Source organism: Canis lupus, chromosome 16 (assembly GCF_003254725.2).
Source record: "Canis lupus dingo isolate Sandy chromosome 16, ASM325472v2, whole genome shotgun sequence".
Taxonomy (NCBI): Eukaryota; Metazoa; Chordata; class Mammalia; order Carnivora; family Canidae; genus Canis; species Canis lupus.
Genome location: NC_064258.1, coordinates 55453033 through 55480334, shown reverse-complemented (window position 1 = coordinate 55480334; position 27302 = coordinate 55453033). Strand labels below are relative to the sequence as shown.

The window sequence follows — 27302 nt, the reverse complement described above, 5'->3', positions numbered from 1 at the left end:
CATTATAATACATGTGCAGTAGGCTTAAAGATCAATTTGTCCATTTTAACAGAAATTTGGATGCTTTGGAAGATATTTCTTTTATTTTTTAAGATTTTATTTATTTATTCATGAGAAACACACAGAGAGAAAGGCAGAGACACAGGCAGAGGAAGAAGCAGGCTCCCTGCAGGGAGCTTGATGCGAGACTTGATCCTGATCCCGGGACTTTGGGATCACACTCTGAGTCAAAGGCAGATGCTGAACTGCTGAGCCACCCAGGCATCCCATTTGGAAGATATTTCTACAAGAAAAATATGAAAGTGATAGGCTGAGTTGGAGTATTTGGAAAGAAATATTTGGTTTAGCATTTTAAAGATCTGTATAAAGTTTTGAGAATAGAAATTTATAATAAGCTTGTAGAAATTTATGAAAATGTAAAATAAAATTCAGTTATTAAGTTCAGTTAATACAAATGTTTTCAAAAAAGGAATCATGATGGTATTTTTGACTCATCATTAAGCATTATTATAATGATAATATTATTAACTGAGGATTTAACTTTAAAGGATCATATTTACTGGTAGAAAGATAGCAGTGGATTTTTTAAAACCATGTTTTTCTATTAAAGGATTTATTTAGTCATAAAAATTGATCAATCAAAAATGATATAAACATTTTTATATAGAATGATGACTGTAGATATCAAGAGGATTGCCAACATTTTAACCTTCAGCACTACTGTTTTTTTATAATATACACTTCTATTACTCTAATAAAAATTAACATAATATTTGAAAAAGTATGGACCATGGTCTTTAACAGTTTATTAGTGTATTAGAGTCAATATTATTTGAAATAAAGAAAATAGAATGTCCTCAAAGTCCTGTGTCCCTTTCTGTAAATAAATATGACTTTTCCAGGCATTAATTGAGATCTCAGCTATAATCACAAAATACAACTATAAATACCTATATCCTAGTCCTAAATTTATTTCCAATAATCATGATCAAATCTGTGTCTCCATTAAAGAAATCACTGAACCTCAATCATTTTTAGAGGCAAAAGATGCTTATAATAGTATAATAGTATGTTTTAAATAAGGTGAGTCTTTTCTGAGATATTTTTCATGTTATCTTGCTATTCTGCACAAAATATTTAGTTTCCTGAGCATTTTTGTCACACCACAAATTATGAAAGAATTAAACACTTGAAACAAAATATAGAACAGTTTAAAGTATTATTTTATTAGCTTGCCATTGAAAAAAGCAAATGTATGGTACCTGGAAGTATGAGAGAAGATTGAGATTATCTGTAAAGAAAAAAGAATGAGCTATAAAGAGGGTACTGTGCACGCCATGACAGTGTAATACCTACCTGTACAATATGGAATTTCCATCAATTCATTTCATAATTGACTGCAAAGTTTATACATTTTCAGCAATTGAAAGTACTCTCAAAATGCCACAGAGCATTTTCATGTAAGACTATTAAAGGCTTCTGAAGACCCAACCAAGCAGTGAACATATATATACCTGGGATTTTTCTCAATTATATAGAATGTACTTGGTCTTTGGAGTATGAACCACCAAGATATGTGCAAGAAATCTTCATTTTAGGAGAACTTCCACGGAAGTTTTCCATGGGGTCTTTTTCCTCAGGTTATGTAGCCAAGTCAAGCTGCCTCTCAGATTATACCAGGTTAAAGCCACCAGTAAACAAGTCGGCCCTACCCAAGGAGGGGTCAAACTAAAGAATGTTTCAAAAATCATTATTTGACTCATTCCTCCTTATCTTGTCAAGAATTGACACCAGAATCTCCAGTCATCCCTGCAGCTAAGTATGGAGATTTTTTTTTCCAAACTAGCAATAAATAATTCTACTTTATGCATAGTAGGGATTCAGTCAATACTTTTTTAAGATTTTATTAATTTTTGAGAGAGATTGAGCCAGGAAGAAGGACAGAAGGAGAGGCAAACTCCATGGGAGCCCAATGTGAGACTCAATCCCAGGACCGGAGACCTGAACCAAAGGGAGACGCTTAACTGACTGAGCCACCCAAGTGCCCTAGGTAATATTTTTTAAATGCCTGTAGCAGTGTAGAGTCCTACCAAACAGAAACCATAAGGCTCAGTAGGATGAAATCTATGCTCTGATGCAAACTATACTTAATTTAATATATATATATATATATATATATATATATATATATATATATATACACAAATTAAAACCGGAACCAATACATGCCCTTCTAATAATATGGGAATCTGTAGCAATAATTACCAATAAATGAGGAAGGCCAGTCTATTCATTCATTCATTCATTCAGCCTGTCAATTAACAAGTATTTGTTGAGGACCAGCTATTGCTCTACATGGCACTTCCCCTGCTACTTTATTAATTTTTAAAAAACATGTTTAGCTTAGATGTTTAGCAGAATCTAAAACCTTTATATATCTAGAAGTAGGCTTTCTGCAATTCAGGTTTCTTAAAACAACTTTGCTTTAATCCATAAAACCAATCCATTACTTCAAGAGTATTTTATCTGGATGCCAATAAAACACATCCCAGGAGAAGAATATCAGTCACTGGGAAGTATACTTTGAGGAATTAAAATGGTCACACAAGCATAGCTAAATGCCATGGCAAAAGGATCATTTTAGCACTTAGATTACCATTTAGGTGGTTCAACTCAAATAAGGCAAGCCAACATTGTCTGGATTTACATCTAGTAAATTCTTACAACATGCAGGATGTAGCCTTAAGATAAAGGAACGGGAGGCATAAACGATGGGCTTACAGGTAAATCAGCAGGGGCCATTTAGCAGATGGTTACTGAGGTACTGACTTGAGAATAGGTTATTAAAGAATATGTCTTAAAATTTTCACTTCATTTTGTGGTCATGGGATATATTTTATTATGAAAAATATTTAATATGTTACAATGGGTTTGATATATAATTTTAGCATATTTATTGAGCATCTATTATGTAAATTGTTCGTAAATGCAATATTTTAGTAACATTGCTATTTCAACCAGCGTTCTGAAGGTCTCATTTCATCTTATTAAGATGTTCTAATTGGGTTGCCTGGGTGGCTCAGTTGGTCAAGCATCTGCCTTTGGCTCAGGTCATGATCTCAGGGTCCTGGGATCAAGCCCTGCATTGGGCTCCTGTGTTCAATAGGGAGTCTGCTTAGGATTCTCTCTCTCCCTCTCCTTCTGTCTCTCCCCACTGTTTGTGCTCTCTCTCTCCTAAATAAATACATAAAATCTTATAAAAAATGTTCTAATTGCAGAAACCTGAAGAATTACTAATGATTTTGTAATTAGTTTGTGTGTTCTCTATATGTAACATCATAACATTCAACCAGAATGACTTTGGCTTTTTTACCAAGCCACAGAATGACATTTGGGCTTAGAAATGTCAATCTACTTAGTAAAAGGTGGATTCAGGTTATAGCAAGAATAATAAAAAACAGTATTTTTCAGCCAGAAAAAAAACCCCACAGAATTAAAGCTAAAAAATTTTTCGGTGTGTACAATTGATTATGTGCTAAATTGAGGAAGGTAATTTAGTTATTTAATAATATTCTTCCATTTTTACTACCCCACATCCAAACAGTAAATGTGAACTTTACTTGGACACTATGATTCAATTAAAAATTCACATTATATTCAAATATCGGTTATTATGGTAGGGGGTATTATTATCATGGGGCTTACTGCATTTAAGATATTTCTGAAAGTCATAAAGAGAAGACTGATTTAATATCACAGAAGAAAAGGATTTTGCATTAGCATTTTTTTTGTTTATTTCTTTACCATAAATGCATATATTCTCTAGCATTTGATTTTGACCTGACAATATGACTCTTGGTTTTTGGCAATGAATCTGTGCATTGTCAATTTTATTTTAATTGAAGATCTGAAATTATATCAATGGCCATAGACCCCGTGTAGACTTAATATCTCTGATCCCTAGTTCATCTTGATAATTTATTAGGTATTGTAACTCATAGAGATCAGCATAAAGGCAACACATTCAACTGTTCTCATAGGTTTCGTCTTTTGAGGGGATAATTATGCAAACCTCAGGAGGTTTTGAACAATAAAATCCTATGATTTTTGCAAGATTGTTATGGATGAAACCTGAGATGTATTTTCCAAGTATTGCAGATTTACATTAAATATTTTAAATATCTATCAAATATAAAAATATGCTTTTCTGCATTACTATTCTTCATAAAATGCTTGCTTGTATTGTTTTTAGGAAGAATATTTTGACTTCTCACTTATAGCCCTATTGCCAAATATGTATCACTTAATAGAGGAAGAAAATAAAAATACGAATTTAAACTGTCCTATGTTTTTCAGAAGACTGTACTTTTATGGCCATTTAGAGCACTGTAACTACTTGTTTTTTGCTCTCCTTGCCAAATTTTTTCCCAAGACACAAATGTCAGTTCCTACTCATCTGCTGCTCTGTTTCTTACTGACACCCTACAGATTGCTTGAGTTGTATTCCAGCTCAAATTGGATCATTTGAGTAAAAAAGGAATTTTAAAATCTGTTGCTTGTTTCTTTAACTTCTTTTACCTCCTTCCCATACAACTTTATACTATTGTAAATAGAAATTTCTATTTATAGATCCCAGGAAATCTTTAATTTAAAATAAGAATTGTATATGTCAAAGATTTTAAAATGCCAATCAATCATGTAGACATTTAAAGTAATGGACACAATAGTTCTATAAAAACAAAAAAAATACTTTTATTAAAATGAATTTTAATAGCATGATTTCGAATATTTTCAAGTAGTTTAAGATAAACTGTCTTTGGTAAAAGGAAATCTAAAAAAATTCTCAACACTTTAGAATACTTTAAATGATTGATGATCTTTTGCAATATTTTATGAACATCTAATTCTAACAAAAATTTAATGATTCGGGATCCCTGGGTGGCGCAGCGGTTTGGCGCCTGCCTTTGGCCCAGGGTGTGATCCTGGAGACCTGGCATCGAATCCCACGTTGGGCTCCCGGTGCATGGAGCCTGCTTCTCCCTCAGCCTGTGTCTCTGCTTCTCTCCCTCTCTCTCTCTCTCTCTCTGTGACTATCATAAATAAATAAAATTTTTTTAAAAAAGAAAATCTTAAAAAAATAAAAATTTAATGATTTGAAATCAACCACAGTCAGTCACTGACATCACTCAGTGGTATTCTAAAGTATGCAAGAATTTATTACCATTACCATATCTTCTATATATATGGTTTCCCATTTTTAGTAGCATTGTAGCTCAACGATATACAAGATCCAATATTTTCATGTTCACCCCAAGTCTTACTTTTAGGATTAAAAAACAAAAAAAAATGTATAATTCATTCATATTTAGGCCAACTTTGAAATTTTACTCTACATATATATTACTTGAAAGCTTGTCTAATAGCTAATTTCAGTCTTCACTAGCAGAAATACAATATATGTCTAGAAGTATTTAAATAATTCTCAAACATAGTAATTCTGATTCCAGGTGTCCTCAGACCATGTTTTAGGAACATCATACAAAATATTAGGTGATTAATTACAGCATGAACTATTTACCACCCATAAGAATTTTTTTTTACTGGGCACCAGGGTGGCTCAGTGGTTGAGCATATGCCTTTGGCTCAGGTCATGATCCTGGGATCCTGGGATCGAGTTCCACATCAGGCTCCCTGGATGGAGCCTGCTTCTCCCGCTGCCTGTGTCTCTGCCTCTCTCTGGGTCTCCTATGAATAATTAAAATCTTTTTTTAATGTGCTATATCACTCACACAGAATTCTGGTAATTCAGTAGTAAGCATTCTAAATCATATGACTGGACTTGGTGGGTTCATCATTTTTTAGATAGAGAATAAATTCCTTAAGGATGTTAGATGTCTGGACAATCCAAAGCCCCTTTTGAAGTGTGATGCTATCCATAGTTTAGCAGCAGTTACAGAAAATGTCAACTTTTGGATTTATCTAAGAATGCATTTTTTTCTTCCTGTATGTTCTAAAGTATCTTATAAATTCTTTGTAGTATAACTGCAAAGCAGTGGTGATTCAAAACTGCAGATTGGAAGTAGCATTGCCATTAATTATAGGACAGCAGAAACAATTGAAGAAGGATGAATAGGAGTCTTTATTCAGAAAATATTTAGTGGCTGACATTGTAGTGGTATCAATATCTATAGTATGATGATAATATTAGGCAACTGAAAAGGAATGGGAAAGAAAGTTATTATATACCACTAAAGAAAAGAGTTGCATCATATTGCTTTATAAGTGCAAATTTAATTTTACATATAAAAGAAGAAAATGGATGCTATCTTTACATATCTGAAAGGGTCATGTCTTATTCTTCATTTAGTCAGAGGTCTGCAGGAGTCCTGGGTAACTATAAGTATCTAGCATCATTTCTGTAAGATTTCATTTGAAAAATGAGGGATGTGCTTAATAATAATCCATTGGTTTAAAGAAGAAAGAGCTAACCTTTATGAACTAGATTCTCAATTTCTTGAGGTTATTGAACTATTTCTCCATATTAGCAAGCATGACTCAGAAATGTGGTTTAGAACTCTTGAATTATTTATTGAGAGTTTATTTTTTAATATTTTATTTATTTATTCATAGAGACACAGAGAGAGAGAGAGGCAGAGACACAGGCAGATGGAGAAGCAGGCTCCATGCAGGGAGCCTGATGTTGGACTCCATCCAGGTTCTCTAGGATCACGCCCTGGGCTAAAGGCAGTGCTAACCCACTGAGCCACCTGGGCTGCCCTTATTGAGAGTTTAAAAAAAGATTTTTAAAACTGCAAGAGATACATTCATAAGCACTATAATTAAATATAGAGAGAAGAAAAAAAATATGTTCAAATGACCCACAGGAAGGCAAGATAAAAAACAAAGGGACAACAAACAGAGGACACATTTAAAAAAATGACAGAGCTGTACCATCTCAGAAGTTATATTAAATATAAGTGATACTAATATACCTCCCCCAAAAAGAAAGACTGATAGAGTGGATTAAAAAATAAGACCCAACTTTGTCCTCTTCAAAGATTTATTTGAGCATAAGAGGGACAGAGAAAGAGAATCTCAAGCAGACTCCCTGCTGAACATGGAGTGAAGCTGGACTCTATTGCAGGACTCTGAGATCATGACCTGAGCCAAACACAAGGGTCAGGTGCACAACTGACTGAGCCATCCAGGCGCCCCCCAACTCTGTGCTCTTTATAAGAAATTCATATCAAAGTCAAATTAAATGACATAGGTACATGGAAAGTAAAAAAAAAAAAAAGGCAAACCAAGAAACAGGCTCTTAACTATAGAAAGCAAACTGATGTTATCAGAAGGGAGGTGGGGGTGGGAGATAAGTTAAGAAAATAAATAAAAACAAAACAAAAGGAAAACATACAGATGATAGTAAAGAAAATTACTAGAGACAAAGTGAGGATAAAAGGACCAATCAGGAAGATATAATGATTGAGATGTGTACATACCAAACAGTAGAGTTTCAATACAAATGAAGCTAAAAACTTTTAAGATCTACTCTCTTAGCAACTTTCCGATATGCATTACAGTATTAGTAACCTAGTCACGATGTTGTACATTATATCGCCAGAATTCATTTATCTTATTAGTAGCAGATTATATCTTCTGATCGCCTTTACTCATTCCCTCCAAGCGCCCTTGACTTTGGGAACCAACAATTTGCTTTACATTTCTATGAAAGATTTTTTTTTGAGATTCCACATATAAGTTAAATCACATATAAGTGTCCTTTCTCAACAACCTGACTTATTTCATGTATTATAATGGCTCTCAAGTTCATCCATGTTATCATGATAAATTACATTTTCTTTATCCATTTATTCACTGATGGGCACTTAGATTGTTTCCATGTCTTGGTTATTTAAATAATGCTACAGGATACATAGTGCTGTAGATATCTCCTTGACATAGTGACTTTGTGTCCTTTGGATATATACCAAGAAATGGAATTGCTGTGTCATATGGTAGTCCTATTTTTAACTTTTTGAGGAACCTCCATACTGTTTTCCATAGTGGCTGCACCAGTTCACATTCCCACCAACAGTGCATACGGGTTCCATTTCATTTATCCTTGTCAATACATTATGTCTTATATTTTTGATGTAGGTCATTCTAATAGTACGAGATCACATCTCATTGTGGTTTTGTTTTGCAGCTCTCTGATAATTAAGTGGTATTGAGCACTTTTCCTGTACTTCTTAATTGTCTATGACCCTTCTTTGGAAAAAATGTTTATTCAATTCCTCTGACCATTTTTGAATCATTGTTGTTGTTGTTGTCATTGAGTTATATGAGCTCTTTCTCTCCTTAAGATAGTAACCACATATCACATACGTCATTAGTAAATATTTTCTTCCACTCCATAGGTTACTATTTCTTGTTTTTGATGGTTTCTTTTGCTGTGCGGATTTTTAGTTTGGTGTAGTTCCACTTGTTTATTTTCGGTTTTGTTGTCTTTGCTTTTGGTATCACTCTAAAAATGAATTTATTTTTGTTAATTAAGTTGTTTTCTACTACTTGTACTCTCTTGATAGTAATAGATTTCATAATACTTCCTAAATTTCAAATCAATGATTGCTATATCAAGATGTAATACAAAATCAATTATGGATGATATAACAATTAGATAAAATAGCTAGATAAAATGTTGTTGTGCTTCCCTGTGTCACGTAATTACTGTGATATGTATTAGAAAGAATAAAATAGTATAATGTCAACAATAAATGTGCATGTATTTTTGAAAACCTATTGATAAATACAAAAAACTACAAACCTGCAAGAGCAGATAAAGATTGTTATGCATATGAAGGGTTTATTCTTTGAAAAACTGCTTAGTAAAGATACCACAATATAATCTGTGCATTCTCCTCCTTTATGAGACTCTTTCACACATCACATTGGAATGGATTATACTGACAACAAGGCTAAGCAATACAGTGTCTGTTTCTGTTACCACAACAACAGTAGTCTTTACATGGCATGGTTTTCATTCTGTGTTCCTGTTAATCTTTCTTTCTTTCTTTATTCATTTTTAAAGACATTGATAGAAGGCACATAATCTTTGTATACAGTAAACATTACAATTTGAATAACTATGCTGAGGTGGAATTTTACATGACAGTAGGGAATTCACATGAGAGCAATTGAAACACATCACTTAATTATACTTAGGAGTGTAACACTTAATTTTTATTTTATCACTGGATGTCAGGTACCTAGCCTGATTCTGTTTCCAAGTCTGTAATTTTGGAACTCTTTAAAATATTTTTGTTGGCTTATTTTAACAAAAACTTTATTCAAAACTGCAATGAAGTTTTATTAATATTAGAATTACCTCAAATTTTGAATATCTTAGATAATTATTGTGTTTAGTGACTTCATAAAAAGAAAATGACTGAAGTTCTTTTTGTCTGGCCATTGTAATATTTCATGAAAGTATTTTTCATGTTATAATATCTGGTATGCATATTATAGCTCTATGTACACATATATAACTATATCTCTATGTGCATATATTTTTCTGTCATTGTTTTTATTACTAAATGTGTTAAACTTAAAATGAAAATTAAAATAGGGATCCCTGGGTGGCGCAGCGGTTTAGCGCCTGTCTTTGGCCCAGGGTGCGATCCTGGAGACCCGGGATCAAATCCCACATCGAGCTCCCGGTGCATGGAGCCTGCTTCTCCCTCTGCCTGTGTCTCTGCCTCTCTCTCTCTCTCTCTCTCTCTGTGACTATCATAAATAAATAAAAATTAAAAAAATAAAGTATTAAAAAAAGAAAATTAAAATATAACTCTTTTAGCTTTGTATTTATTGCATTTTAATTATATCTCATGTGTCAGGGAGATGGTACTATTGCTGCTTCTTTTAATGTATGAAAAATATGACCAGAAAAATATTTGAGAAACACATGAGAAAGAGTCGGTAGTACTTTTCATATTTCATAATGAAAAAAGAAATATTTCTTTCTTTAATTCCGTATCATCAGGCAGGATTACTGTCTTGATTTTTATCAAGTTTTATGAAAGTTCACAGGTGTGAAAGTCATACTCTTCTATAATTTAATCTATCATAGTTCCCAGACAAGCTGAAAATGAGAAGAGTAGTTGTAAGTTAAATTTAGACGACTAATTTTTTTTGTAAATTTAAGTTAGAAATTTAATTGATAAGAATGATAGTGAGGTATTTTAGAAGCCCTACATTGTGGAAGTGTAAGATACAGATAAAACGAAACATATATGTGAAGACTAATGTCAGGAATGATAAAACAAGAAAGCATAGGAAGTAAGAGAGAAAGTTTGGAGAAGATCAAAACAAAGTTAAAATTGTAATACTTAGACCCTGATATATAGTCTTAACAGGAGTCTAATTTAATGCTGAGTGATTCTGAACTATTGAATTAAACTGAGATAAAATTCTTTAAACCACATCATTCACCTTCTGAATATAATACAGTGAATTAGTGTCGCCTTATACATTATTCTTTGCTCGTCTCAGCCAACAGTAAAATTCTTCACCAGCACTGCTTCAATATACCTTTTACAAATATCTCTGCAACTCAAAAAAAAAATATCTCTGCAACTCTTTCATATTCCTTTGCCTAGCCTTGGCACTAATACTTCTGATAAACTTCATTTCTGCCCTATTGTAATAACAGTAGGTGTAGAGCTTATTTTAATGTCAGTTTTGGGAAAGATATGCATAAAGCATAAATTTTTCTTATACTCACATTGAATTTCAAGCCTTAAAAAAATCTTGCTTGTCCTATGAATGAAAATGTTGAATAGAAAAAGTAGTTTTTTTCTTTCCATTTATTTCAATTCTAAACAATTAATTGGTTATTTTAGTAAAACTATAATTTTTTCCATTACCCAATTAACTTTTCCCTCTATTCATGCAATAAAAAAAAGTCAACACATTCACAATTCATTTTTGATATTCCCAAACAGAGCCAACATCCTTAGAGTAAGATCATAGTTTCCAGGATGTCTACCTACTTACAAGAGTATAAGAAAGACATTCACACAAACGACTGAAGCCAAATTTTCTTATGGTTTCTTTTCCTTTTATTAGGGGATAAAAAGTTCAACATCAGAAAAACATCCTATTTCCTGAAGGTGCTCAATTCCATCAATAGGAGTTAAGAGAAGACCTATGACATATGTGCAACTTGCCCCTTCCTAACAGAGTAGAATAACCCCCTTCATCCTTGCTAGACATACATATCCCAACTAGGACATTGAGCATCAGCATCACAGATCAAAAAAGCAACAATGTGATTGAAATAAGAACCTACCTTCCCCAGCCCACATGTTTCTTTAAACAGAGATTAAGAGAAATCTTAGATACCCATTCTTCTCTCCATCCTTTCACCCTGTTTCTCCATAATTCTATGCAACAAGCCCACCAGGATGATTGGGAATTAAATTTCTTCCATATCAGTGACAATAGGAATCACAGGTCAATCTTAACTCCAAGACTCTAAGTTTTATACGTTTTTCGGGTTTCTATCAGTTTCTCTTCCCTATTACTCCCCCACACTCTTGAAGACTCTTCAGTGTTCCCTTATAATTGGAAGTTGCCCAGATCCTCAATGTCTTCTTTGAACATTCTTCTCAACATTTTGCTCTGTTGTGAATTTGGCCTTCCCCGAAAGTTAGTGTTTTCCTTGAAGTTCACTCAAGTGGTGGCTCATTGTTGTTTGTTTCTTTTCTGAATCAGAGAACACTAGTAGGATAAATGCTAAAAATGACACCTGGGCACATAATTTTCAAACTACCCGGAAAATAAAGCAAAAGATAAACTCCTGAAAGAAACCAGAAGTTGAGGAAAAACACTTTACCGATAGAAAAACAGCACTTAGAATTGCATCCTACTTCTAAGAAACTATGCAAGCAAGAAAAAAGTGAACTACATATTTAAAACATTGAGAGAAAAATAACATCAACATAGAATTTTTTACCCTACAAAATTATGCTTCAAAAGTGAAGGAGAAATAAAGGCTATTTTAGACAAATAAAATTGAGGGAATTAGTTGCCAGTAGATGTGTACAAAACTTTGAGAGTTTCTTTAGAGTGAATAGAAATGATACACATTGGAAACTAATTTCCACATAAAGAGAGAGCATTAACGAAGTAAGGGAAGGCAAAATTTAAACTGTTCCTATTGTTAATTGATCTAACCGAGAACAATTTGTTCAAAATGATACCAACAATGAATTTGATTATACATACTTATATATATATATGTATATATATATACATATATATATATAATGAATATATACATGCTTGTGGATGCCCATATACAAGTAAATTGAAAGACACAAGACAAGAGAAAACAGGAGGGGACTAGGATTGTGGTGTTATTATAAAGTACTCACAGTATCTGTTAAATGACATACCGTTGTTTGAAAGTGGTCATGGATTAGTTGTAAATGTATATTGCAAACTACAGGGCAACTAGGAGAAAAAATGTTAAAAACAAACAAATCAAGTATTGATATGCTATAAAAAAAGGAGAAAAATGTAACTGTAACTGTCCAGTTAAAACCACAAAACACAGAAAAAGAGTGGAAGACAAAAATAAGAACAGGGCAAAAATAATAACACTAAAAAACAATAACAGAAACAAATGTGTATATATAGAGAGATAGATATATGCTTGATCCTCCTTTAATTTTGAATGCAGCCACTTTTTTTCCCTTCCTCTCTTATGATCTCACAGGATGAAAATTCCCTTAACTGACTTGATGGCTTTTCAGTTTCCAATGGAGTAGAAAAATATTTGCCACTCTGCAGAATAATTGCTATTTAGAGAGATGCACAGTGAAACTTTATGGACAGAGAAAGGTGTAAAGGTTCAGAGGTGTTTTTTAAAAAGAAGCAACATTTAGACTGACATTTAAGGTTGTGAAAGAATCTAATAAACTGGTTGGTGAGTTCAGGCCATCTAAGAATAACAAGATTGAGGATATTATATTTATCAGCATTCTTTAGAGTGGGGAGCCACTCATTTAAAAAAGGCAGCAATTTGTTCAGTACTTGGCCTACACTCAGTATATACTGCTGGAACCCAGACTTTAGAGAAATTTGTTGAAATTCTCTGTACAACAAAAAGGATAAATTTGATCCATTCAGTAAGAAAGGATGAAAAGCTGAGGACTGTTTGAAGGAGGGCAGAGGAGATCCAAAAAATGCAAGAAAAGAAAAGATAGAAAACCAAGAGCATCATGGATGAAAAAGTTTCTTGAGGAAAGAATATTTTTGCTATGTGATGCCTGAGATACATACACTCTTCTTCAACTTTATCAAATTTTAGTAAAGTACATATTGCTTACCAGTGCTTCTTATTGTAGGAAAATTTTAAGATGGATTGAACTCAGAGAGAGGAAGAGCTTATATTCACATCTTTGCGAATGCATGGCATGTCAGGTGAAAAGCTGGAGGAAAAATATTTCAGTTGGTATCAGGGTTAACTGAGATCTGTCATTTTAGAAATTACTCTTTTTTAAAAAATTGAGCTTTATTTATGAAAATAAAAATTGTAACTTAACAGATGCCTTATAAATTAAATTAGCTAATTCTGTAGGATATTTCTCGCCTTATAAATTTCTTTTTTCATATACTATAGACCTAATGCTTTGTGGAACCTGCTTTGGGAAAAGATGGCTTCACTACCAAAAATGAACGTCAACAAAAAGAAAAATATCTGAATACAAATGAAATCTGTAACTATTTATGGAAAATATTTTCTATTAACCAACCAAGTAGAAATAGCTAGAACAAAAGGAAAGATTTTATTTACAGTGTTTTCATTCCTTAAAATAAGGGCCCGTGAATGGCTTTTTGTCCTTTCCTTTTTTAAGTCAGTATTATTAGTCAGAATAGGCTGGGTTAATGCAATAATAAATAAACCCTGAAGACCTTAGTGCTTAAGCCAAGAACAACTTTGTGTGTATGTATTTCATACCTTGATGATTTGAGAAAAAATATGTAATGTTATAGATAAGTAGGGAGATAGATGAGAGTTGAGTGACTCTCCTTTATAGCATGATACTCTTTAAAATTTCGGCTGTTTGGATGTTCTAATTCTATCATCTATTAACTACTCAGATGAGAGAATTTGGAAAAAATAGTTATAAACAATAAAACTATCTATGATGGGAGAGTTTGGCTCTTATCTCACAGAGTCAAAGAATGAATCTTGCAGACAAAGGAGAGTGAGTAAAGGAATAAAAGTTTAGTAAACACAGAGAAAGTTCTCAGAAGTGAGAGATGTCCCTACTGGGTTGCCACTGCGGGCTTGTAGGGTTGGTCTTTTACTGGAAGCCAACCAGGGAACTTAAATCTTTTAACATTGTCTACTGATATCACCACTGAGTAAGGACTAGTGATAACGTCTTTGATGCCTTACTTCTTCTTTGGGGTCTGGTTATCCTTTGTTGGTCACAGATGACTGTCATAAAAAGATACCTTCCTCACCCACATCTAGGGCAGGGTGGTCTGGCTTGTTCCTTTATCTCTGGTTTCCTTATACCTCAGCATTTTGGGGATTTTTGTGAGCCTACTTCCATGGCCCCCTACCTAGCCCTGCCTAGCCCCATTTGTCCTTAACTCATATAGTTGCCTTGGCTCAAAAGTAGCAAATAGGTTGGCTAAATGTCCACTGTCAAGAGTAATTAAGGGACCTCATTTAAACACAGGAACAAGGAAATGTAAACAGGTTTTTTTGGTAAGACTAACACTCTTCTGCCAATGTATTTTTTTTCCTATAAGTTTGGGGAAAGAAATCTACTTTTGGTTACATTTTAGGTGGTTATGAAATAATCATTTTATTACTAGTTTGAACATTGAAAAATACTGCCTCTTACCATACTTTAGCACTAAATTTTATTGATCAGATTTTCATATTTATGAATAATTCACTATATGAGATAAAGGAATTGTAAAGGAAGAGTCATGAGTGAAGGAAACTGTCACCTACCTGACATGTAAAAATGGAAAATGTGGCATATTGAAATTATGACTAATAATAGGAAAAATCACATTTCTTAGAATATTGGTAAGGTTGCAAATACACACACATAGGAGCATTTCATCATTATAATAAGATATAAAGAAAGTTTGAAACTAATTTGAGATTGATAATTGCTACATCTTATTTGTATAATTGAAATTTAAATCAGTAAGTATTTTTTGAGCATTTATGTTGTTCAAAGCACTGTACTAAACACTGGGAATTAAAAATATCAAACTGCTGACATATTCTCCAAATACAGAAATTTACATTCTACTGAGGGACACAAATAAATATGGTCTCTACAAAAAAAAAAAAAAAAAAAAAAAAGCAGATAAATGATTGTCCTATTAAATGTGTGGCTTTCAATGGGAAATTTGGAGGTAGAGATTATTTCTGACCCAAGGTGTTGAGAATTTTCCTGGGAAGAGGTTCTCATTGAGTAAAGGTCAGATCATGGTTAAGCAAACAAGGACATGAAGATATTATCTGTAAGAATATCCATGGACAAATACACAAGAAAAGGACTTTTCAGGAGATGTTCTGGGGGAAGAAATGCTTTATTTGGCTGCAGCACATAATAGGATAGAATAATAATATTAGCAATATGTATTATTAGTGGTAGATAATCCATTTAATACTTGCTTTGTGATAGATACGATTAACACTTTACATATATTAATTCTTATACAATTGTGTAAAGTAGGTTATATTATTATTCTCATTTTCAGAGGACAAGTGAGATTAAGTAACTTTATAAGTGTATACATCTAGTGAGTTATAGACCTGAAATTCAAAGCCAGATCTGGCTGGTGAGTCAAAAAAAATGTAAAAGTGAATTTAGTATTGGATAAAGTGCTTTGATTATTGGGCAAGATACTTTTAACTTCATTGAGCACATGTTGGTCTGTATTTGAGTCAGATGGTGAGATCTGCTTTCTATTAGAACAAAATTAAGAGCAGCCTATAAGGTACATTGAAATAGGAAAAAACAAAATGGTTAGTAACAGCTTCTGGGCCTGAATTTTTGTTGGTGTGATTTAGGAAAGTGCTAATGAAGTGAAAAACATGATTTTGTGAAACAGACTCAAAAATGACTTGTGGGGGAGAAGATACTGCTAATTAGAAGAAAATAAATGAAATAAAGCATGTATCAAACACAGATCAGAGTGGAAATTGTAGTAATTTTACAACCCTAATTAAGAAGTGAGAATTTGAGGCACACGGATGGCTCAGTCAGGCATCTGACTCTTGGTTTCAGCTCAGGTTATGATATTAGAGTCATGAGATTAGGCCTCACGTTGGGCTGTACACTGAGTGAGGTGTGAGATTCTCTCTCTCTCTTCCTCTGGACTTCTTGCTTGTGCTCTCTCTCTCAAATAAATAAATAGATTTATTTTAGAAAGAGAGAGAGAGAGCATGAGTAGGAGGAGGGGCAGAAGAAGAAGCAGACTCTGTACTGAGCAAGGAGCCTGGCATGGGCTGGATCCCAGGACCCTGGGATCATGACCTGAGCTGAAGGCAGACACTTAACTGAGCTACCCTGGTGCCCCATAAATAAATAATTCCTTTAAAATTTATAATTAATTTATATAGGTATGTAGTACATATCCAAGAAAGGAAGGAAGCCTAAAAGGATAGGTCTGTTACTGTGAGCCACTGAAATTCAAAGGCAGTTCATGACCATAGCAAAACTTAGTAGAAAATTATGATGATGAAATGAATTATGAATTTCCATAACTATGAGATAAGAGAGATTGCTTTCTAGAATAATCAGTCTACAGAACTAAACAGTAGTGCAGAAGGTTTCCATTTCACTAGAGCAGGGCCAACACTTGACACCAACGAGCTTCCCAATTTGTCCCAAACTAACAGGAGGAGAATAATACTTAATTATTGTTTTATTGTTAATGTTCCTGATGACCAATGATGTTGAGTATCTCATCACACATTTACTACATTTAATTTTTTTTCTCTGTAAATTATATCATTTTAGGTAGGGAAGCAGTATTATTATTTTTTTTCAAATGGTTTGACAGTTTTTCCCTCTTTTACTAGACTATCTTTTCTCTCTTTCTTTATGGTACCTAATTCCATAGTTGATTCTATCTCTGAATTTTCCCATTTTGCAGATGGGTCAGATTGTCTGTTCTTGTGAAAATTCCACACTATTTTTATTACTATGACTATAATAATGTCTTCATAACACCCAGGGAAAGACTTTCCCCCATTCTTTGTTTTTACAGCCTGATTCACCTTCAAGATCTTTAGTATAAGATATCCTATAACATACACATGTTTATAAATGTTATAAATACATAAATTTATAAATACATAAATATTATAAGGTTCAGCAATTTGCCTAAGAAGGTTTCTGGATTTTTATTAATATTGAATTTGTTTTGTAGCTTGGAATCTTGACCTTGTATAATATTATCTGAATGCCACGAAGCATAAATGACAAACATCTTTGCTGCAGCCACTTTCTCCAGACTTCCCAGCTATTTAGTTCCTCTTTTGGTTTGCTGTTAATCATTAATAATATCTTAGCTCTTGTTCCTTTTACTAGTTGACCATTAGAAAAAAATGCTTTTATAGGTTGATCGTTTTATTTACAATATTGGGAATTTTTCTTATAGCTATTGTTTTGGCTTATTGTTTCTGTTGTCTCCCACCCGTCCATCCCCCAAACTCCAGGCTAAGGACAATGTCCTTTAACTATCGATGCTTTCATTTTGGGATAATGACAATAATCCCTCCCTTCAAATCCACTTACCTCTATTGCACAAGTGGCTAGGTGTCATGCTAGATATCAGGAATTGTATCTCTAAGTAAGAAAAGGAGAATAGGCATTTGATGACAAGAATATTGGTATTGTCCACTTGAAATAATTTTGCTTTTTTATTTTTCTAATTTACTTTTTAATCACCTAGCAAAGACATTTCTTAATAAATTCTTTTTGAGAGATTTATATCTTGAATAAAGAGTTGGTTCCAAAAGTCCCTGCAATATTATTAATTTTTTGCTATATTGAAGGAAGAATCTAGAGCTAAGTGTTTATTTGAAAATTTAAGTTTTAGTGTTTAATCGAACAATAATAGAATTGCTAAAAATTAATGCTGCTTTTCATGCACATTGTCTATTAAACTGTAATTTCTAACAGGTAAAATATAGTGATCTTTTAGCCCATAATGCTATTAGGCATTGAAAACAATAATTATTTGCCAAAACATAGTATAGTGGAGGGTCTCCATGAATTCACATTTGTAGATTTGGTATTAAAGATTAAAGTAATGCAGAATGTTAAAAAAAAATGTGTGATTAGAAAACATCAAATGAAGCCAATGTGTGACTGCAAAGCTATTTTGCCAATCCTGTGTACTCTCAGTCATTTAGCAAATGATGATGGTACATTTTATATAACATTTATGAATGCCTGCAGGCAACATTAAGACAATTCTTCAATTAGCTTAACGGACATATTCTAGAGGAAACAAAAAACTGTTAGTTATTTTTTATATGATTTAGCAGGAGTAAAAGCCACAGCAGAATTGGGAAAAGAAAACATTGATGGCAAGCTACAGATGTTATTTCAAGGACAATATTGGAATGGTTATTTCAAAGGGTATCATCCTGTTAAGAGCTGAACTCTGAGTTCTTCTACTTCCCTAAGATCACTTTGAAATGGAAATGATAAGAACCTTTAATGTCTTGCCCAAATAGGAAGGTGCGCAGAAATCAGAGCTATGCTTGGCAAGAGATAAGAGGCATTGCAAATAAAGCTGGGATGAGCAAGTATAACATGCATAGTCCCAACAGAATAATCAGAAGATAGAATGGCCCAAGACTGCAAGTGGAGATATAGGAGTAGTTAGAGATACCTTCTTTATGTGTTATCTTCTAATAGTGACTATATAAATATTTATTCTGTGAGTAGGGATATTGTGGCAAACCTGGATCAAAATTGATATGCACGTTATTTCCCTCTAGAAATATCCCCAAAGATTTTCTACATGATGTTGTTTCCTCTATTAAAGCTGAAGTAGAAATTATTTTAATCTCATACAGCCTTGGTTATATCATGTATTAACCTATCTGTGTAGGAAAAAAAAATGTAAGATGAAACTGTGGAAGGCTACATTCAGATTTTATGTTAACCGTAAGTGCCAGAAATAAAGAACACAATATACTTAAAGTTGCACTCAGGAAAATTTCATAGATATGGCTAATAGAGTTACGGCACTGAGTGTATCATCCTGAACTCATTCTGTACAAACACTGAACTCCAGAAGAACTTGACCTATTTTTTTTCTGTTTACCAGAGAGCTTGTACAGGGAACTTCCTACAATATCGATACTTATTATCTTTCTTTTATTGTTATCTAGAGGGAGCACTTTTTTAAAAAGTAAATGGAGTCGCCCCTGTGTATCAATAAGGAAACTTATAGCTCAGCATTGGACAGCTGAGACCAGCAGGGTGCTCCTGCTGAATACAGATTCATCGATTTTTCTCTTTCTCAGAAAGTTACTACTCCATTTACTCTGTCAAAACCCTTGCTTCCAGGCGATGTAGGAACATGCTGGATGTGAAGTAAAATCACACTGCTATATAGGTGTCTGTGATTGTTGCTTATTTAGACAAGTTTCAGAAGGCAAATAATCTAGTGTTCACTTACATTATAGAAATAAATAAACCAAAAACCCCTTATAGATAAATTAGTTCATCTAAGTTTATAAGAATACTATGTAACCCATAATAACTGTCTTCTATGTGTAAGTTTTTCCTTTCCAACATATAAATACATATTTAGTAATGACTATTTCTTCTGAAATACAACCTTTTAAAAAAATTCCTACTGAGAGAATAAGTGATTTTTAACACCTGCCATCTAACAACATTTTTAGAATAATTTTTAACACTATTTTACCTTACTAAACCAGCTTATTTAAATTAAGATCTTAGTTTGAAAACTGGAGCTTAGTTTATCACTCAAAATTCTGTTTGATTATTTTTTAAATCTACATTTTCCATTTTATAAGAATATAAGCTTGAATGTGAATAAGTAAATGCTTATAATAAACTTATATAACTTAAATTTTAGAAAAGAGGTATGTCTATTGCATAACTGTAAATCAACATTTCTTTGCTTTTAAGTCATTGCAATAATTCTAACTGAATTTTAGGGTACATCATCAAAGATATATTTTTAAAACTCCAGCTATAATTTTTTCCCTTATATGAAAAATATCTTCAAATAATCATGGTTTAAAATTTTGAACAAAAATTTTGAAATCTGGGATCCCTGGGTGGCGCAGCAGTTTGGCGCCTGCCTTTGGCCCAGGGCACGATCCTGGAGACCCGGGATCGAATCCCACGTCGGGCTCCCGGTGCATGGAGCCTGCTTCTCCCTCTGCCTATGTCTCTGCCTCTCTTTCTCTCTCTCTCTCTTTCTCTCTCTCTCTGTGACTATCATAAATAAATAAAAATTAAAAAAATTTTTTGAAATCTTACTGATTATCAGATATAAGCCTGAGAGTATTATTTTTTCTGAGAGTATAAAATTAAGAACACTAGAGTAACTGATAATCTATGCACTTTAGGGAATGTGAAGCAAAGCTTTCAGAGAGATCCCAGATAAATATATCAATAAATTCATTACAAATACTGCCAGATATTTTTCTTTGTTTTTATTTTTGTTTTTAATAGCACAGACAACTTTTTCTCCGAACTTTACTGATTATTGTGACAAATAGCCTTCTTTGCCATGATCTTGCCAACCTCAACCAAGGTTTATACTGCCACCTAAATTTAGAAATGACATCTTTTATTTTTCTCTCTGTGGCAAAGCTCTGTTAGTCTGAAATTTCATCAAAGGTATAAAGTAGCATGTCATCTTTGACAACGACTGGGTACAGCAGGGATATTGAATTAAGGCATCATAAAATGTTTAGGGAGGCATGATAAAGTTGTTAGGTAGTTGTTCTATTGGCATAACAGAAACTCTCATAAATTACAGAGTTGTGATATAGATAAGGAAAATATAATGCAAATGGTTAATTAGATAAGGACCATTAAAATTGTAAAAAGAGCCTGTTACAGCTATATTTATATTTATACTCCATATCCATTATCTTTTTAACATAATTGGTAATGAAATATTGAAACTACATTCCTCAAATCACTGGATTTCAGTACTCTTACCTAATAGGTCATAATATAAATGAAATAAATAAGTGAAATGAATATTACTCTTAAAGTGTGTGTGTGTATACACTCTACATTTGACTGTAACAATCAATATTTTCAAGCCTTCAAATATATAGCAACTCTACTCATTTTATCTGGACTTTGATTTCTCTCTAAAAATTTGTACACGAAGTTTTTAAGGATTAAATTAAATCTTTCTAGCCATTTAAATATAGTGTGCTTAAAGAAAAAAAATGAAGACAGTGTGGTGAGTTATTACTACAAGAAAGACTTTGAGGACCTAGAAAGTATAGTCTTCTTCCAAGTCAGACTTTTAAGAAACTTTTATTAGTGTTCATTCTGAGGAAGTGACAATTTATCTTGATTGTCATTTTCTATTCATAAGGGGGGAGGCAGTTTGGTTAACATGCATATGGCTGAATGGTTATAAGAACAAATTGAGTCACATTTTCCTTAGACACTTTTGTAAGTTATTTTGTACTATGAGGTCAGTAGTATCATAGTTTCTCAGGGATATGATCTTGACAGAAAAAAAGCAACTGTTCAGTTTCATTAAAAACACAAGAAAGTAACGATATACTTAGAAAGCATCATTGAAATACTCCATTTATTTCTCTCTAATGCAATTCAGGTGTTCTTCTGCATGTTCTAGGACAGTGCTTCTCAAACGGTAATGTGAAAACAAATCACCTGGGTATCTTATTAAAATGCAGATCTTATTCAGTACAGCTGGGTTAGATCCCAAGGCTGGATGTCTAGCAAATTCTGAGGTAATATTAATTCTGTTGTTTCCTCGAAATACGTTTTTTTTTATGACAGTCACACACAAACACACACAGAGAGAGAGAGAGGCAGAGACACAGGCAGAGGGAGAAGCAGGCAGAGGGAGAAGCAGGCTCCATGCACCGGGAGCCCGATATGGGATTCGATCCCGGGTCTCCAGGATTGCGCCCTGGGCCAAAGGCAGGCGCCAAACCGCTGCGCCACCCAGGGATCCCCGAAATACGTTTTGGTAGCTTCTAGGTAATGCTGTTCCTTCTGGGTTTTTAAACCACATAAAATATATGACATTCGTATATTTTTATATGAAAGGTAAAATTTAACACCCCTCACATTTACACTTTATCATAATCTAGATTATAAGAGACTGGTTTTATGGTCTTAATTTTATGTTCAAAAAGGCTTATAGTTAATACCCCCATTTGATTAAAAATATTAACCAAATTAGATCCTAAGACTTCAGATATTTTGATCAATTTTTCTCTATTAGCAATCTTCCACATTTACCATTGGTTCGACATAAAATGGACTCTAATAAAGCATTCATAACTCACTGACAGAGTGCCACTTAAAAGAAAACTGATGGATTTTATACAGATTTTAAAAAGAGGAGAAATAAAATAAATTTCTTTCTGGGATGTTTTGGAAAACCCAAATACTTGTGTTGTTATCTTTCCAGGCTTAATTCATTAAGTATCCTTAATGAATAGATAGATTCATATCTATCTATGATATGAATAGATATCTATTCTATCAGATATAGATAGAATATATAGATTTCTGTGACTTTACCTAGTTTAGCACCCAAATCTATAAAGCATCTGTGTTGTGAACGGTAACAAAAACTGTGATGAGTTCCATGTGTCTTTATACGTCTTTGTGTGTGTGTAAATTGTGAACGAGATTAAGACAGGGAGATGAGACAAACAGAAAAGAGAGAAGGAAGAAAGAAAACATCAGAAAAGTGCAATTCTAAATTAACTGAAGCAGCTGAAGTCTGGGATTTATATTTGCTCCATCTTGTTCTTCGAGACCACAAACCACTGTGCTTCTGCTGCCTGCATTTTCTAACTGGGTAGAGAATCACCTGATTCACCGCCTTTTTGCCTTTGCTTTAATGACATGGAAGATCCATATAATAGTGGAATTTTATTTCTTACCTGAAAGTCAAGAAGGGCTGAAAAGATATCCCTGGTGGTGTCTTCATCAGATTTGTAAGATTCCACCCAAATCATGTTGTTAGTCTATTACAGTTTGTGTGCGTGTGTGTATGCTGGTTGAAAGATCTCCATCAGTTTTCTTTTTAGATACAAGAAAACCTTTAAAATTGATTACTGATAGTATTTGTAAGATTTTTTCCTCATATTGCACCCCAAATAAACAGTGACACAAAGCAGGACATACTACTACATGCTTTATTAACCCTGAGAAAATATTCATTACCTGATTCATTCCTGCAGTGCATTATTTCATTTGGCAAAAAGTCAACAGAAGAGAACAATCCTCCAGACTGGCTTGATTTACAATGATGTGGGGTGATTGGTTGAAAGATATTTGGACTGGTTGCACCTCCAAAATGAACCAAACCTGAGATGCTATACCCTGGGTTGGTTCCCAGATCATAACTATCTAGTAAACAAAATTATATCTAGGGTGTTCTCAATATCGTCTCCACTGTAATCATTTATAGAAAATCTCTTTGTAATACTTTTTTATCAACAATTCTTGTATATAAATGTGTTCCACTTAGGATCTAGTTTTGTAGCTTCCTTTTTCACAATAGGAATGAAGAAGGGGGGCTAAGCTCTTGTGTTGTCTTCACAAAACCGTCCATTGGGTCTTGTATTGCTATTATCTAGAAAGGAGGGATTCACAGCATTCTCCTTACTCCTGAAAATTTTCCTCCTCCCTATTGATATGAGAGAGCCTGGTTCTTGTCTCATGGAATCGAAGAATGAATCTCAGAGATGACAGAGAGTGGGCAAAGCGGTAGTTTATTAAGCAGAGAACAGAGAGCTCTCAGGAGTGAGAGGGGTCCTGACAGGGTTGCCCCTGAGGGCTTTTAGGGTCTGTCTTTTATAGGAAACTGATCAGGGAACTTGGTGAATTTCTTGTCAATATCAAGGTGGATATTTAGAACAAACATCGTGGACTGGTAACCATCATAATAACTGACAAGATGTTCTTATAAATATCATGAGCCCAAACAAGGTGTTCTCTGCTTTCTCATGACTATCTCCTACATAATATTCCTCTACACCAGGGATTTCTGTGAGCCTAGTCAGGTAGCCCATGGCCTTGAGATTCTTGTGCATCTTGGTTTGAGCAGGGACTATTGATAACCCCTTAATGACATATTTCTTCGTGGCCTGGTTTCTGTGATTACTTAATAGCCACTCAAGGGAGGTACTCCCTCACATTTTGGAGCTAGGGAGCCAGGTTTATTTTTTCTGTTTTTACTGTCTTATCTCTGTTTCCTTGGGATGGGTAGGAGTCTAACTCTGGGACCTTTCTTATCTTTCCCTGCCTAGTCCTGTCTGCCCCTAACTCCTTCCTACATCAGTATCAAATTATCCCACTACTCAAACTTTCAGAAAAATTATCTCAAGAGACCAGAACTCATCTTCCCATGCCTTTTTTGCCTATTTGTATCAATAACAACAACAACAAAAAATCCCCAAATCCTAGGCTTTCTTTAAAATCACAGCTTCTCATGCTCTTACGGATGCCATCCTGACATAGCACTAGCACAAACCTATATTCTCTCTCTCTCCAAATATGGAAAATTTTTCTCTACACTTTCTGGAACCCACATCTCATCAATTTATTATGATGACTCCTTCCATATCTCTTCCCACATGAAACCTGAATCTTTTCTATGACTGTTAGGCTGTGACGCTTCCTTTAAAATTCTCTGCAAATCACTGGCAATGGTGATGAATAGGTGTATTCTTTACTCTTCATTACAACTTATGTACCATAGTCTCTCTCTCCAACTAAAACCCCCAGATTTCAAGCCCATGTCACCAGATGATATTGCCTACTTTGACATTCAGATCAGAAATTCATAGGTCCTGGTGCCATGTCCATTATAATATGCCTTGAATATATTAGCTTGAGGTTATCACTTTCCTTTTACAGTATACCTGTCTTGAAAATTCTGGTTTTCCAATTGTTAAAAAAAATATTATTAAAGAGAGGAAAATGCCTTGTATGTATCTAGAAAACAAAACTCTCCATCATGTCAATAAAATTTAAAAAATAATTTAAACAGAAGGAATCAAAGTGGTAAAAAATATGTAAATATTAGTTCTCACCTTACTAATCATGGGAATACAAGAAGCTGTGAAGACTACATATCCCCAAAATAGGCAAACTTTTTTGACAAAAAAATAGACAAAAACTAGTATGTCAGGTACTATCAATGATGGTGAGAATACCAAGAAAAGAGAACTCTAATATCCTGCTGGTGGCAATGTGTTTCAAAAGCATTTATAAAATATAAATTTGAATAACAAAAATATAAATTTTCAATAAAGTGAATATACATATGACGTATGGCTCATAGATTATATTTCTTGGTATTTAACCTGTAGAAGTGTGTATCAACATTGTAATTGTGATAACCAGGAAATAAGTAAATGTTCATCAGCATGTAATTGAGACATATTTAGAGAGTGGGCTCTCATATATTAATCAGTATTATGATTTTCTACAGTCAAGAATCTAAGTATATTTTTAAAATTGTTAAGTGCGAGAAGAGGGGCAAGATGTCGGAAGAGTAGGATCCCCAAATCACCTGTCCCCACCAAATTACCTAGATAACCTTCAAATCATCCTGAAAATCTACAAATTCGGCCTGAGATTTAAAGAGAGACCAGCTGGAATGATACAGTGAGAAGAGTTCGTGCTTCTATCAAGGTAGGAAGACGGGGAAAAGAAATAAGAAACAAAGGCCTCCAAGAGGGAGGGGCCCGCGTGGAGCCGGGCTGAGGCCGGGGCGAGTGTCCCCGGGGCAGGAGAGCCCCGTCCCGGAGGAGCAGGAGCTGCACCAACCTTCCCGGGCGGAAAGGGGCTCGCAGGGAGGTGGAGCAGGACCCGGGAGGGCGGGGATGCCCTCGGGTTCCCTGGGACAGTAACAGACACCTGCGCCCGGGAGAGTGCGCCGAGCTCCCTAAGGCTGCAGCGCGCACGGCGGGGCCCAAAGCAGCTCGGAGGGGCTCGGGCAAAGGAGGAGGCTCGGCGGAGCGGGCTGCAGGGCCGGAGCAGCTTGGGGGGGGCGGCTCGGGCGGGGCTCCGTGGAGGGGGCTGTGGGGCGGGAGCAGCTTGGGGCGGCTCGGGCGGAGGAAGAGGCTCCCCGGAGGGGGCTGCGAGGTGGGAGCCCGAATCCAACACTGCAGGCCCCGCAGCACAGGGTGCCGGGACACACCCCAGGATCCGGCCTCCCCCCGGGACAGGCAGAGGCCGGGAAGGCCCAGGACAGCGAGGACGCTCCTGCCCCGAGCCTGTCCCGCCCCGGAGCGTCCAGGCCCTGCAGACCGAGAGCTTTGTAGTTATTGCAGGAGCTGACTCCAGGGCTCCAGACCTGCCGCTGCCACTGGGGCTGTTGCTCCTGGAGCCTCACGGGGTAAACAACCCCCACTGAGCACCAGGCAGGGGCAGAGCAGCTCCCCCAAGTGCTAACACCTGAGAATCAGCACAACAGTCCCCTCCCCAGAACACCAGCTAGACAGACAAGTTCCAGGGAAAGTCAAGGGACTTAAAGTACACAGAATCAGAAGATACTCCCCCGTGGTTTTGTTTTGTTTATTTGTTTTTTTTTTTGTTTTTTTTTTTGCTTTTCTTTGTTTTGTTTTGTTTTGCTTTTTGATTTCTGTTTGCTTCCCCCACCTTTTTTCCCCTTTATTCCTTTTTCTTTCTCTTTTTTTCTTTTTTCTTCCTTTTTTCTCTTTTCTTTTCCTCTTTTCTTTCCTTCTTTCTCTCCTCTCTTTTTCTCCTTTTCCCAATACAACTTGTTTTTGGCCACTCTGCACTGAGCAAAATGACTACAAGTAAAACCTCACCTCAAAAGAAAGAATCAGAAACAGTCCTCTCTCCCACAGAGTTACAAAATCTGGATTACAATTCAATGTCAGAAAGCCAATTGTCAGAGAGCTGGAGAAAAGACAGCAAATAGATCCTACACCCAGCAGAAGAAGAGGGTTAAAAACGATGTGAGCAGAACTCAATGAAATAGAGACCAGA

The 27302-nt window shown here is 34.7% G+C and overlaps 2 protein-coding genes and 1 long non-coding RNA gene across 4 annotated transcripts in view; 1 reads left to right on the top strand and 2 right to left on the bottom strand.

The window, feature by feature from the left end:
- Window positions 1–27302, top strand: part of LOC112676069 (uncharacterized) — a 446166-nt gene that overhangs the window by 83800 nt on the left and 335064 nt on the right. The window lies entirely within an intron of this gene.
- Window positions 1–27302, bottom strand: part of LOC112666841 (ral guanine nucleotide dissociation stimulator-like) — a 471056-nt gene that overhangs the window by 112200 nt on the left and 331554 nt on the right. The gene's annotated exons all lie outside the window — the stretch shown is intronic.
- On the bottom strand, window positions 115–19956 carry LOC125752661 (uncharacterized). Its single transcript, XR_007402699.1, has 4 exons — window positions 17847–19956; window positions 13392–13493; window positions 1263–1291; window positions 115–283 (listed from the first exon to the last, which is right to left on the bottom strand). It is a non-coding gene; the product is annotated as an uncharacterized LOC125752661 (long non-coding RNA).